Below are 14,503 nucleotides of genomic sequence, written 5' to 3' on the forward strand. Positions count from 1 at the left end.
CTTTGAGGGGCTTGTGGAGCACAAGACCCCCAAAGACACAAAAAATATGAGTTCTGAGCTTATATTTAAAAATATCAACCTGATTTTTTTACAGAAAACTTTTTTAACATAACCGATTGTTGTGGAGCAAAAGACCCCTCCATATTTTAGTGTTTTGGAGGGTCTTTTGCTCCACAAGCCCCTAGAAGGAAAGTCCCAAAATTAAATATGTAATGGGTACTTAGTACAGTTATGTTCAAAAAGTTTTCATAAAAAATTAGCTCAATATCTCTAAAAATTAGCACAGAACTAATATTTTTTTTGGTTTAGAGGTCTTTTGTCCCACCTGCCCTTAGAAGGAATAAAAGTGTTGGGGGGATCTTTTGCTCCACAAGCCCCTAGAGGGAAAGTTCCAAAATTAAATCTATAATGGTTACTGAGTTCAGTTTTGTTCAAAAAGTTTTCATTAAAAAATCAGCTCAATATCTCTAAAAATAAGCTCAGAACTCATATCTTTATTGTTTTGGGGGTCTTTTGTGATGCTGTGAGTATTGGTGCAAAAAATGGGGACAAATTTCAAATTGTTTTGGCGTGTGACGTCATATCCCCACCTCTTTTCTAGGGGGTTTATTTCCTCCTTCCCTTTTCTTTCCCATCACTTGTGACGTAAATAATCAGCCCCGTCAAATCAATTTAAAATTTGTCCCCATTTTTTGCACCAATACTCACAGCATCTCTTTTGTCCCACTAGCCCCTAGAAGGAAAGTCCAATAATGAAATCTGTAAATGTTACTGAGGTTGTTTATGTTAACAAAATTTTCAACAAAAAAATCAAGTTGATATCTTTAAAAATAAGCTCAGAACTCATATTTTTAGTTTTGGGAGTCTTTTGCCCAACTAGCCCCTAGAAGGAAAGTCCTAAAATGAAATCTGTAAACATAACTGAGTTTGGTTATGTTAAAAAAGTTTTCTTTAAAAAAATCAGGTTGAAATCTTTGTATATCAGCTCAGAACTCATATTTTTTGTGCTTTTGGGGTCTTTTGCTCCACAAGCCCCTCAAAGCAAAATCCCAAAATGAAATGTGTAAACATTACTGAGTTTAGTTTTATTTAAAAAGTTTTCTTTAAAAAAATCAGGTTGATATCTTTAAAAATAAGCTCAGAACTCATATTTTTTGTGTTTTTGGGGGTCTTTTGCTCCACTAGCTCCTGGAAGGAAAGTCCCAAACTGAAATCTGTATAGATTGCTGAGTTTGGTTATGTGAAATAAGTTTTCTCAAAAAAATTAGGTTGATATCTTTAAAAATAAGTCCAGAACTCATATTTTTAGTTTTTGGGGGTCTTTTGCCAAACAAGCCCCTAGAAGGAAAGTCCCAAAATGAAATCTGAAATGGTTACTTAGTTCAGTTTTATTTAAAAAGTTTTCTTTCTGTGTAATATCTCTTTTACTTCTTGAGATAACTACTGTTGGCCGAAGAGGGGGGCAAGTAGGGGCACAGAAGTTTGTTAACAAAGTTTTACAAAAAAAAATCAGGTTGATATCTTTAAAAATAAGCTCAGAACTCATATTTTTAGTGTTTTGGGGGGTCTTTTGCTCCACAAGCCCCTAGAAGGAAAGTCCCAAAATGAAATCTGAAATGGTTACTTAGTTCAGTTTTATTTAAAAAGTTTTCTTTCTGTGTAATATCTCTTTTACTTCTTGAGATAACTACTGTTGGCCGAAGAGGGGGGCAAGTAGGGGCACAGAAGTTTAACTGCCAGTTTTTGCCGGTTTTGGTGCTGGAGGCGCCGATTTTTCTTTAACTGAGCATAATATCTTAATAAGTTGTAACTATAAGCAGTGAAAAAAGTGACAAAAAAAAAATATTTTTTAGGCCTTTTCAAAGGGCAGTTTCAAAATCCCGTTATTTCATAAAAAAAATTTAAATGCTTAGAGAATGGCTTGGAAGATGAATTTAGGTGTTCTGCATATTTCAACTTAAACACATAAGGCCAAAGATATAATATCCCAAAAATCTTTTGTCAAAGTCTACTCTACACCTAGCGCTGGCGATTTATATTTTCACAGGTATAAAATGCATGATTTTAGAAAACTGACTGGCGCTAGGTGTAGAGTAGACTTTGACAAAAGATTTTGGGAATAAAATATCTTTGTCCTTATGTGTTTAAATTGAAATATGCAGAAGAGCTTAAAACCTGCACATTGCTGAGATATTGTTAAAACCGCCGTGCTACCGTTATCTGTTGATATTTTACATGCCTGGCGCTAGGTCGCCAGTAGAGATAGAGAGCTGAAATTTTGTACATGTATTTCTAGGCTCCTAATGTAACTTTTTAGGTTAGCAGAAGACTAAAATTCGAAAAAGTGTATTTTCATGAAAAGGTCTAATGTCCATAAACATTATCGTGTATCTAGCGGTTTTTTAATAAATTTACTTATAATTTTGCTTCGACTCTTATATATTTATATTCTGATTATTCAGTTCTGACACTATACAAGTTTAAATTTCCGTTTGTCCTACCGATTCAGTGCTTAGCTTTTATGGATGTTGTCATCCTTGTTTTATCTGTAAATAAGATGCTGTCAGTGGCGTGCGAACCGAAGGGGGCATTTGGGGCAATCGCCCCACCCTAGCGACCAAAACGCCCCCCCCCCCTGCCCCCCCCTAGCAACCGCCCCCCCTGCCCCCCCCCCCCTAAATGTTAAAAAATGCCTCATTTTGCCCCCCCCTGGTCAACAAAAATGCCCCTTTTTGCCCCCTACCCTACAAAAAGCAAAACTATCCCAGTTTCAAAAAAAAAAGATCAAGAAATACTTCCAAAAAAAAATTTTGGCGCTTCGCGCCAAACAGACAGTAAGTGTTAGTTAAATTTGTGTAGAAATTAGGTTATAATCTTTTTTCACTGAATATAACAAACCAGGTTATAGGAAGTATTTTTTTTTTGTATAATATAAACTTTTTACCAAAGAAATTTTGTACATCCCCAATGATGATACACAAAATTACCCCTTATATAGATTACACTTAGTGGATGAAATGTATGGAAACTCGACTTAATTAACCAACCAATTAAAATTTCATTAAAGTCCCCAAAGTTGTTGAGCCAACAAATAAGAAAATTTTATATGAAATATTGGGGACTAGTGTAATAAATAGCCCAAAAACCCCTCCCTCCCTGCATATTTAAAGAAAAAAATTTGCGCTTCGCGCCCTTCCAAATGGTTTCTGCTATGAAAATTGGGGACTAGTGTAATAAATAGCCCAAAACCCCTCCCTCCCTGCATATTTAAAGAAAAAAATTTGCGCTTCGCGCCCTTCCAAATGGTTTCTGCTATGAAATATTGGGGACTAGTGTAATAAATAGCCCAAAAACCCCTCCCTCCTTGCATATTTGAAGAAAAAAATTTGAGCTTTGCGCCCTTCCAAATGGTTTCTACTATGAAATATTGGGGACTAGTGTAATAAATAGCCCAAAAACCCCTATCTCCCTGCATATTTGAAGAAAATAATTTGCGCTTCGTGCCCTTCCAAATGGTTTCTGCTTTTTATAACAATGAAAGGACAAGTAACTTTTTACATAGTTCATTATATCTTTGGTTTTTATGGTACGATAAATTTTTTTGTGGATTATAATATAAAAAAAATAAAATTTCTCGCTGTTTCGAGCATCCAGTATGTAATTTACTTTGACTGTCATCACACAACATACAGGAAAAAGGATTTGTGACTTTTTCTACCTAAAATATATATTTATTTCAACAGATGCTCTTTAAATCTACTTGTCTGTATTCTTATTAATGATTTTTTGTGCTTTGCTTCTTAAAGATGTTGTCATCCTTGTTGTCATACAATAAAGAAATATTTTATATCATTTTTTCATATTAGGTTAATTTTTGGTAAATTATTTCCAAAATGAGTGTTTTTATCACCCCCCCCCCCAATTTTTTTTTAATGGGGTTATTCATCCTTCCCGCTGAGATTTTATAACATCCCCTTCCACCCATTAAAAATTTTTTGTGGTGGAGGGGGGGGGGGGGAAAGGTTAATTTATCTTCTGTACTATTTTTTCGAAGATGCTTTCTAGCTCCCTTCCCTTCGGTCATTGCAGGGTGGGGAGAAGGGATGGGGGAGAGAGAGATGGGGGGGGAAGAAGTGGGGGATATAAATGGGAAATAGGGATGGGGGAAGGGATGGGGAAGAAGGGATAAGGACTAGGAGGCCCATAATCAAATAATCCCACCCCTTAAAACGCCCTTATTTAAAATTAGTATATATAATCAAAATGCCCCCCCGGGGCACTTTGATTTAGGGGGGGGCAAAATTTTACAAAATCTTCAAAATGCCCCCCCCTAGACAAAGTGCTCCGCACGCCACTGGATGCTGTAATTATTTTTTAGTATTGCTTTAATACAGATAAATATCTTCCGGATTAGAATCTGTTCTCAGCAATACTGTGATATCATGTAAAGCATTGTATTTCAGACAATGTTCCATGAATATTAAAATAAAATTTATACCCGTTATGTTAGCCTGGGCAATTGGCTCCGAGATGCTAACAAAATTGGTTTTAAATCATGTAATTGTGCATTTTTATATCCGTGGAAAGCTGTCTATAATACGATGCTCTAATAACTATTCTCACTTTGAAGTAAAATTTTGAGAACATTCTTTAAGTTAAAATAATTCTTACATTTTGTATTTACAGTCTTCTAATGGACAATGTAAATACTTGAAATAATAACAAACAAAATTAATTTATCTAAATTCGAGTAGAAAAAGCGCAAATTTTGCTGAATGACCTTAACTTAAAAAGTGACCTTCACCCTCAAATTTTAAATGTAGGCAAAAAAGTTTCATTATTCATATAAGAAAAAAATAACCTTGTCAAAACTAACTAAATAACAAGAAAAAAGTTAGGAGCATATTCCGATTATTTCTTCTCTGTAAAGTAGTAAGATGTGTGTGTGTGCTTATGTCCGTAAATGGCTGAACCGATTGTTACACAATTTTCATTGGAAGTCGGGTAATGGTCCACTGAATATTTAGGGGGTATTTCCCACTTGAATTTAATTGTTTAAAATCAAGATGCCTAAGGAAATATTTACATTTCAAGGACATAGATGCCTGGTTATTAAAAAGTACCCTATTTTCCTGGGACTCAACAATTTTAAACATTTGAAAAGATATAAATATATATATGTATATCATATAAAAAGTAAAAAAATAGTTTCTCATATATATTTTATTTATTTCAAATAGCTACATTGAAACCTTATTTTTTACAATAAAGGTTTCAAAGAAATCCTCTAAATAATAAATGTATAACCCAGAAAACTACCTGGTTCCAGTGGTGGGGATTTATTTCGTCTGCTTTCAAATTCCTCTCTGACCATTTGTAGCGACTTGGCTGTGTTAATATTTCCGACACTATTGACAGATATTTAAAGGCCCACTTGAAAGTCGACACAGGGTCCCTACCCCGTGAACCTACAGTTATTTAACACCTGCCCCCTCTATTTACTTTGATCTCTAAATAGCTTGTACAAAAATTTAAAAAGCGTACATTTTATTTTTAATCAACTTTTTCTTTCCTTAACATGTACAGAAATATGAGAAATGTTAAAAGGGAGTATACTAGCCTTGAATTTGAATTTTTAAGTGCATTATAAATTCATGCATGTCCCTTAATTCAATGTTAAAGTATTTTTTTATTAAAATGCTGGACAGTATGACAAGTATGAGTTATTCATGAAAACTATGAAAGCAAAGGGTTTTGAATATACGTGGATATTATGACAAGGGGGAAATGGTTAGTTCGTTCATCCAGTAGTAGGGTATGGGGTTGTTAATTTGGCCCGATTCAAGTTTAACTTTATTAGAGAACATGGAAAGCTGGTATAAGATCCAAGTAGTAATAAATCCATTACAAAAGCTTACTACTGAATCAAGGATGATAAAATATAGTGCGGGAAATAAGATAGATATTCAAGAAATGAGCATTTGCCAAGCCCTGCCCAATACATAACAATACACATAAGATTTTTAAAAGCGAAGCTTTTCTATAATTAGGGTCGGTCCGTCCGTCCGTACGTCCGTCCGTCCGAGATAGATAGCTTTTATTCGTTAATTTAGGCATGTTAGAATTGTCCTATCGATTTCAAACTTTGCATGATGATTCCTGTAGTAGTTGGGTACGATTTAGAAAGCGTAGCAACTCTATAATCATTACCAGAATGTCCGTAAGTCCATTTTAAACATGTTGATTTTTCTACTTTTTTAACAACAAATTTTCAAGTGTTCTAATTATCCGTTTGATCTGATTTTTGGTATATTGATTCCTGGGACAACAAAGAACAATATTATAAGCGAAGCAACTCTATAATCAAGTCCAAAAATGTAAGTACGTCCATAAACATTATCCTGCTTCAAGCAGTTTTTCAACATATTTACTGACAATTTTGCTTCGACTCTTATACTTTTAAATTCTGATTATTCAGTTCAGATACTATACAAGTGTTAATGTCCGTTTGTCCTACCGTTTCAGTGCTTCGCTTTTATGGATGTTGTCATCCTTGTTTATCTTTGACCTAGAACTTCAATAAATAAAACCTTGTTAAAAAAAATACATGCTATGAAGCAGGAAATTTGTTCAAAAAATACTTTTTTAGTGGTGAAATTACTCTATAACTTTAATTTGTGTTTTTTATCAAGATTCTGCTGACTAACGATAATCAACTCTTTTCTCCCTTGGTCCCTAGTTTCTTCCCTATTTTTAGATAATTTATGTTAACTTTATTTAATTGCTGTGGGTCGCTACCTATAGATGTTATCATCCTTGTTCTAAGTTACTCCTTCCTTTGTCACTTTCAAATATGGAATAAATCCTTATAAAATAAAACTTCATTTATATATTGATTTATGGAAAATAGTATAAATTTTTGGACAATACCTGATAAGTGACAAAATGATTCATACATTTTATAAAGAGAGGGGTAGGTTTCTGGTAGAAAGATGTGTGTTTTAAGGCTTAAAAATAGTAGTAGAACGATAATATTCACTAATTATGTGTATTTCTTATTGATATATAGACAAAAAAATTTTAAAAGTTAACTTAAATTTGTATCGTTCTACTACTGTTTTTTACTTATAACACATAATCTTTACGGATTTTACCAGAAACCTACCCCTCTCTTTATTATCCTGTCATTTAATATCGAGAGCCCTCTAGGGGCACTTGAGGGTTGGTGGCGGTTGTTAAACTCTTCACAATTTCAACTTTAGTTTCATAAAAAAGTAAATAAGATTTTTTGTGGGGTGGGGGACTTTTTTAATAGGGGTAAATTTCTCTTTGAATATTGTTAAATAGTTAGGAAACTTCACTGGACCTATGAGAAGCTACATTGTAAAGTAGAACCATATCGGCCCAGCTATTAGCGAATTACTGACAAAAACCCTACTATTTTAATTAACAGATTGTTCTTGTTCATTTATGCTTGCTTTATTTGTGTTTCCGTTGGACAAATAACAATCATTATTTACAGTTTTTGTCGTCTGCTGAAAAATTTGCACAAAAAGCGAAGAATTTTACCATTTTCAAGGTGAAATTTTAATCGCTTATGTCTGATATAGCCGTTTTTAAGCAGGGAGATAGGAGTAGGTCATCCGAAGATTAACGGATTCTAGAAAGGTCTATACGGTTTTTATTCACTTGGGATAAACTCCCTTAAAAGAGCCAAGGTTAAATTAGTTGGAGGGGGAATGATAAAAAAATTGTCATTTAACAACCCAATTAAAGCAGATTTGACGTTATCTTATTTGTTTTTAGTCTTAGGTCTTACAACCTAAGAAACATTCCCCGCCTAATGTCTATACTATACCCCCTCGATTTTGGAATCAAAATTTTTGGGTGCACTGATGGTGCACCTCTATGACAAAACCATGTGCAGTGCACGCAATTGACAGAAACGTACAATTCTTAATCAAAACGGATTTAGAGCCGTATTGGAAATCTTATTATATTAATGCCAAAACATTAACTTATGCCTCTATACCTATTTCGTGAGTATTTGGCATTCACAATAATGCGGATTACATATATTTTAAAGATATCTGTCCCACTATCTATCTGTCTGTCTATTTATCTGTCTCTACAAAGAAAAGTATTTTATTTGAACTTGAGAGTTTGTTGACTTTTGATACACTTTATTATTGAAAGAGAGAGTGATTTATACCGAATTACATCTATTTCATTCAATAACAGAATGTATAAATAATAAGCATTATTAAAAGCAGAAAATCTTTTGTTATTGATTATTTTTTAGTAGTGAAGCTACTGTATGATACATTTTCTCTGTGTATACGTTCGTTTTCAACTCAAAGGGGGGAAGTGTGATTCTTAAGGAAAGACTGCTAATTTTTTGCGTGAAGATCTTTCAAAAGAGCTTCTAGTATAAAAACTTTCTTGGTCCGTCGGTCTGTTTGTTATTCTGCACAAAAGACATTTATGCATACAAATGTTTTGTGATCTTCATAATATATCCTTTTCCCTACTTCTGCTACTCTATAACCCACTTTGTCCGTTTATCCATTCATGATTGTTTGTGTTTTGCTACTTATTAATGTTGTCGCCCTTGTTGAAAGTAGCATAAGAAAAATAAAAGGGGAATTTTATAAATTAAAACAAACACTAAAAATTTCACTTTTTACATACCTATTTTATATACAATATTTTCTTAATATATACTTTTGATATATGTCTACTATTGGCAGCTTCTTCCTTCTGTAAAAATCATAAATTAATACTATCTTTGTAAGCTGGGGCCTTCGGTGTCTCGGGACTAACAAAACTGGCTTTAATCTTATAATTTTTTATTTCAATGTCCGTGGAAACCTGTCTATAACATGATGTGATAAATAAACATTCTTTCATCTCCTAATTTAGGTAAAGTGCCTAGAGAGCTACAAGTTAATAAAAAAAAGTTAAAATTTATTAGTAATGTGTATCAAATTGAAATTCTTTTCAATTAAAGTCTCTTTTTCCTAGCAGACAGAAAAATTAATATGAAATATCAAAGCATTTGGATTTTCCTAGTTAACAAGATTTTTATATGAAACTTGTGTTCTATAAAGCTTATATTTGTCAAGTTAAAAATATATAAAATTTCAGCTTTGAATCTACTTTGTAGTTTCCCTTGTCTGTCTGTAATACAATCTCTAAAACCCCTCCTCTTTAAACTATAATGAACTTTGTCCGTCCGTCCGTCCGTAACGCTATGTGGGAAACGTGATTTTCTCGGCTCTTATTCAAGATAGACAACTGATATTTCTAGTGAAGATTCCTATGACATATGCCCATGAAAAGCTTTGCAATTTCAAATAATTTTTTATTGCCTCATTTGATTTCCGTGTTTTCATAAAAGTGTAAGTTAAAAATAGACCTGTATTGTAAAGGGGCTGAAAAAATATTTTTTTATTTGTTTGTAAATTAAGGTATTATGGAAGTATGCATTCTTGTTGTATTTGTTTTTCTATCCCTTAAATATATTATATTTACGTAATAATATTTTGTATTACATGATTCATCATCTAAATTATCACAGGTAACCTTGAAATGTCCAGTCTAGTCCTAAAAATCAAACAGGGATAAAGTGATATGTGATCTCTAGAAAATATCCAATGATCCAACTTCTTTTACATTTATCCCAATCTTGCCAAATTGATTGTGATTTACTTCATTTTTCGGATCATGGAAAGAAAACGAAGTAGTGGATTTCGTCGTATTTTCACAGTGGCTATAATCCTTTTCAAGCCCCTGAGGGGAATTTTAACAACCCTGCGGAGCCAATTTTCTAAACATGCGGGGCAATCATAAAAAAAATTACCTAACCTATCAAAAACTACTGTAATGATACGACGAAACCCGCTACTTTGTTTTTTTTCCATGATCCCATATTTCTTTATTTGAATTTTCAAGGGAAATAGCCCTAAAAACACTCCTCCCACAATATTTTACATTTCAAAATTCTTCTTCCACCTTTTCCTTATTTAGATTATTTCACATCCCTGGAAATAACAACATTGAATTTTGAAAAGTTGTACAGAAATATTTTATTTCAACTGAAATAAAAAAAATCAAGATTAAGGAAAAATATTAAATCATCAATATATTGAGAAAATTTAATAGATATTTTTGGACCTTAATTTAAAGCATATAAAAGAAAATGTACTCATTGCTATTTGTGTCAAAAAATCTATTAATCTAAACTCTAATGGATTTTAATTTTTGGATAGTTCTTTGTCTTTATAATTAAGTTTTTTTTTTGAATAAATAGTGCTTTCAGATGACAAATAAAACAATTTGTTATTTAATTGCATATTGGTAAATAATATAACTTAGCCATTTTTTACGCTTTAAAAGGAAGCTGAATATGATTTATTTTAATTAAATGATAAAGCATGCATTTACAATTTAGTTTCTTGCAAGTTTTCTTCTAACAATCTAATAGGTTTTTTTATGCTGTTATCTTTATCCTATTTAAAGAAACATGATGTCTAGGTGTATTTGTATCTTAAAATCTTGCTAGTCACTGGACATTCATGATACTCCTTCACAGTAAAGCTTCTTATTAGTCAAGATAAGGTTTATAATTATATAACTACTCTCCCAAGAAATAATGCCCAAATAACCACCCATCACCCCCCCCCCCCCGTCTGTCTGTGTAGCTAAGGATCTCAATAACTACTAAACCAATTTGGTATCCTATCTCTGGGAATCATCTCATAGATCAAGGAAGATTTTAGTTTATAACTCCCTCCCAAGAGAAATCGCCACTAGAAAAAAAGACAACCCCATTATAAAAAATTACTTCTATCTTAAAAATTATATTGAAATTTTAGGGTCGATTCTCTCTCCGCCCCCCCCCCCCTTAATCAAGGGCCCCTAGAGGCCTCTAGAAGAGTAGCCGCTTGTTATGAATAAAGAATTGACGAATATTATATAGGTCAAATAAACTATTATATAAAAAAGGCGCATTTAAAGTTTTATTCATGGTATTTAAGATTGAATTTCTAACATGTACAAGGAGAATGTTCACGCTTCATGGAGTCTTTTCTAAAAGGTTAAGACTTTGTATATATTAAACTACTTTCTTAGACAGCAAAATTCAGTTACTTCAGATTTATCATTGGTATTGGATATTTTACCAATGAATTTTAGACATTGTTTATAGCAACCTTATTAAGAAGATTATACATCTTATGGCATAGTACGAAGATGATTAAAGTCCCTCCACAGATCATGACGTCTTACGATAGAATAGCCAATGAGAGGCCAGCATTAATTTTACCATTGGTCAATTACAGTGTATACTCGCCTCTCATTGGCTATTATATCGTATGACCTCATAATCTGTGGAGGGACTTTAATCATCTTTCATTATACTCATTTGTTTTATAAATCTAAACATGAAATTTCAGCCGTTTTTTTTTCAAATTGCAGCAAAGAAAATAAATTTCATTTCTTATATTAAAAATTTATAGTTTAAAATGATATTTTTTTATTTTCAAGGAATTTTATTTTTCAAGTCTTAGGAAAAAGAACCGTGTTATTAAGTCGCATAATTTTAAAATTGGGTCAATATCATAAAATCTATCCATCAAATTAAATATTGTAAAGAATTCATATGTTGTAAGAAGACCGTATCATATTCGATTAGTCTACAATTAATGAGATACAAGCATGGAATAATATAGAATATAGTTAATGTTTAATTTAAATATGTTTAATTTGAGAAGGGTCGGTGATATATTTGAAAATAGGTAATGCCTTTGAAGCAGCTTAAAGTGCCTAATAGAAATGACGTCATACAATACAAATGACCAATGATAGGCCAGTGCACATTGTAATTGACCATTGGAAAAATTTACACTTACCTATCATTGGTCATTTGGGGTATAGTCCTTTTCGTGGCAACGCACCTTAAGGGGCGATTCTTCGTATTTTTTACAGTAGCTTTTCTCCTATTTCTAGCCACTGCGGGGGGCTCTAACCCTGCGGGGCCAATTGCCTAACCCTGTGGGGCAATTATCTAACCCAATATAACCTAACCCAACCTATAAAAAGCCATTTTAAAAATACGACGGATCGCCCCTTAAGGGACGTTGCCACGAAAGAGACTATTCCCGTCATTTGTATTGTATGTCGTAATTTTTTATTACGCACTACAAGCTGCTTCAATGCCTTTTTAATTTATTTCAGGATGAAATTATTTCCCCTACCCCCTATTTTCGTGACTTTGAAGGTTATTGGGTAATGAAAGAATTGTTTACAATCTTTATTTTTAATTTCGACCCTTATTTGCTAACATTCGCTCCATAAGCTACCTTAATATTCTTCTATTTATTATTCCATTTATGTCAGTCAAATCGAATATTTCTAGGTATCAAAATGTTACAACATTTATAAGAATTTTGAAATTTATAACTTTTTATTCAAGGTTGCCTACTTTTTTGTATATTGGTGTTTAGATGTCGTGAAAAGGACTATACCCCAGGTTTCTTCAATTATTAGCTTTTAGATTTTATTTCACTGAAAATACTGTGTAGAGTGTCAATTATTACAAAATTTTGTGCTCATCTTGATTCTTATCGATGTCCATTAAAGGTAAAAGCATTCCTCAGGAGAAAAAAATTGTATTGTGAAAAATGCAGTTGCAATTAAAAAGTGCTAGGAAAGTTTTTTTTAGCTATCCCGACTTTTATAATACATTGTTAATAGTGAAGCTAACAAATGAAATTCAACCTGTTCTAGTCCCAACATTTTTTTTATAGAAAAACATTGAGTGCCAAAATTAACTTTTATTAATGAGTTGTTTTTTACTCCTAATGTATATAATTAGATTTTTAACTTTAAAGACTGTATTATCTTATACAAAAACTCATGATTAATGATTGGTTTGTATATATATTTGTCTCTTTTCTTTAAGTCCTTAAATAGATATCATAACCTATTCAATTAAGTTTTTTATTATAATGTAGTATGTCCTTATTTAGAATTGTAAATTTGTCCATTTCTTATTTGTTTAGAATTTATTGTTTTACTTTAATATGGATCGAAGAAGTATCTGTTAGGCAGGATGCAAATAAAGGATAAATCTATAAGATTTTGCAAAAATTCAGACAGTCACAATAAGCTTTATACACAGTATTACCTTTAAAAAATCAGCTGAAAATTGTTTTTGAGTATTAGTCACAGTAAAGTAATAAATGATTTACAAGGAAATTTCTTTTATTACATTGCAGTGATTGTTTGTCCATAAATCCATAAATTATAACCATGAAATCCAGATTTACCTAGAAAATTTGAAGGAAATTGTAAAGGGTGTATTAATAAAATTTTGAAAACTATGACATAAAAAAAAAGTTCTAAGAAAAATTGCATTCATTTGATAATTAAATTACCAGAACATCAGACTGACATAACCATTCTGTAATTAATTACTAGGAAATCGTCCCTGGAACCTGTTCAACCCATAGCCCTAAATTTAAGGGTTCTTAGATTCTTTATTACACAAATATCACAATAAAGTTTTTATCTATAATATTATATTTTCTGGAGAAAAAAATTCTTAAAACCAGCCATATCATAGCAAATTAAGTTTATTGGGCGTCTGCTATATTCAAAACTAACTCAGCGAGTTAGCGGCATTTGAGGCGCTAGTACCCAAAGTCAGTCAGAACTTGCTAAATTCTTGCACATTCCCTTTAAGCCAGTACCCAAAGTCTGAGACTCCTAAAATTTGAATATTCGATCCATAGTCCCCTCCCTTACTCCCTGCATAAACTACATAATTTTGTTGGTGATTATATAATAATACTGTTTTCATTAGCACAATGGTTTTTCCAGACTAAAATTTGTGCAGTGCAAATTCAAAATTCCTTTAAAAACTTTATTCTTGTTTTTAACAACCGTAATTTTAAGGACAGCACGACAGCACGACAGCAGATGGTATAAGTTAAAATAAAGTTTAAAATAGTAGACTAATATTTCGTAATAAAGAAACCAAAATTAGCTAAAATTAAATACACTTTGACTTATGAATAGCATTTAACTATCATTATCATTAATTCGTATGATACTTTTGGTTTGCAAAATGACAAAGCCTCATTAGTAACATATATTGTATAGTCTAAACTCCTATCTAATGGAAGTTTGATATCATTGCTATAAAACAAGGATGACAACATTCATAAAAGCGAAGCTCTAAAACGATAGGACAAACAAACATCAACACTTGTATAGTGTCAGAACTGAATAATCATAATATAAATGAATAAAAGTCGAACGAAACAAAATTGTAAGTAAATCTGCTGAAAAACTGTTTAAATTGTTTAAGGACATACTTACATTTTTAGGACTTGATTATAGAGATGCTTCGCTTACAGCAATGTACTTTGTTGTCCTAGGAATCAGTATTCCAAAAATCAGACCAATCGGATAATTTTATCACATAAAAATTTGATGT

This window comes from Acartia tonsa, chromosome 1 (genome assembly GCF_053477335.1).
Source record: "Acartia tonsa isolate MP-2025a chromosome 1, ASM5347733v1, whole genome shotgun sequence".
NCBI classification, from domain to species: Eukaryota; Metazoa; Arthropoda; class Copepoda; order Calanoida; family Acartiidae; genus Acartia; species Acartia tonsa.